At 43.3% G+C, this 1,452-nt stretch overlaps 1 pseudogene; it reads right to left on the bottom strand.

Annotated features, from left to right (window-relative positions):
- Positions 1 to 304: 304 nt before the first annotated feature.
- The window catches only part of LOC106314767, an 8,572-nt pseudogene continuing 7,424 nt past the window's right edge, over positions 305 to 1,452 (bottom strand).

The following is a 1,452-nucleotide window of genomic DNA, read 5'->3' as shown; positions in this document are numbered from 1 at the left end:
TTTTCAGGGAAGAAATATATGAAGTTTGTTATATCGTATGTCCTCATGGCGTATACGAAATTATTCTCTCCATTTTTTGTAAATGATATGAATTTCAGGTGATATTAGCCGTAGAAATCGTTAGAACAGATTTTTGACCTTAACAATTTCCACATATATTTTAGAATTTTCCTAAGATTCAATTATCAGCGACATAATGTTGTTTATATGTCTTTTGAATCTATTCATGTTTTTACCAAAAGCAAACCACAAACCGAAAACCCTGACTTTTTTCTTTTTAAACCCCGACTTAGTTCAAACATCATTAAGTACGACGACGTATGTTCTCGTCGTCGTCATCAACAGCATCGGTGGCACCAGTATCTGCAATGTCATATCCATGAGCGTCTTGGAAGATTTATCCAAGTTTTTCCCAACCAAATCCTTCACGAGACTAGTGTCATCACTGATATCTTGCGTATTTCCATTGTGTTATCCATTCACCCATGTGCATTTTGATCATATAGACTAGGATTTAGCCGTGTTTAGGTTTCATTTTGCATACATGAGTCTTTATTGGGTATTGGAGTACCACATGGAGTTCTTGGAGACATTTGGGTGCATTTGGAGCTCAAAAGAGGTGATAAAGGTGATCATTGGACGACCAGTGCATGGGAGAGACCCTTCTGGGGCGACGCCATGAACTCACTCCAGCTCCAGGGCGAGGTCACCACAGCGACACCCCGAGGTCGCTCGGGTTGTGACGATTCCAGAGTGAGGTCACCACAGTGACACCCCGAGGTCGCTCGGGCTGTGTCGATTCCAGAGCGAGGTCACCACAGCGACACCCCGAGGTCGCTCGGGTTGTGACGATTCCAGAGTGAGGTCACCACAGTGACACCCCGAGGTCGCTCGGGCTGTGTCGATTCCAGAGCGAGGTCACCACAGCGACACCCCGAGGTCGCTCGGGTTGTGTTGATTTGAGAGAGACGAACAAGCCGGGAGCGACATCCCACAGCGACTACCTGAGGTCGCTCCCAACACCCAGAGCGACCTCCCGGAGCGACGTGCCGAGGTCGCTGCGCTTCAATTATTTGGTCGAACTTATGATTAATCAAGGGCCTTTTGGTCATTTGTTATGCACGTTTTACACTTTCTAAACCTATGTTTAAGTACTTTTTGTAAGCCATTGGAGGCTGATTATCGTTTATCTTAAGAAAACCACCAAAAACCTCTTGGAAAGTTCATCTTTTTGATTCAATTGATCATTTTTGTTATTGCAATCCTGTTGTTTTCATATCGATTCTCTGTATTTCTCTACATGATTAATCTGAAATCCAATATGGGTTTAAGAGGAATCATGGAGAATAGTGAGTAATCACCTTTTGAATTCATGGGTTAGGGAGATTAAGAGTGATTAGGTTAGAGCTAGGATGTTTTAGTGTAGATCATTTTTGCTAGTAGAGTATTCAT

The sequence above is a fragment of the Brassica oleracea genome, chromosome C9 (assembly GCF_000695525.1).
Source record: "Brassica oleracea var. oleracea cultivar TO1000 chromosome C9, BOL, whole genome shotgun sequence".
In the NCBI taxonomy this organism is placed as follows: Eukaryota; Viridiplantae; Streptophyta; class Magnoliopsida; order Brassicales; family Brassicaceae; genus Brassica; species Brassica oleracea.
This window is presented reverse-complemented; position numbering and strand designations above follow the sequence as displayed.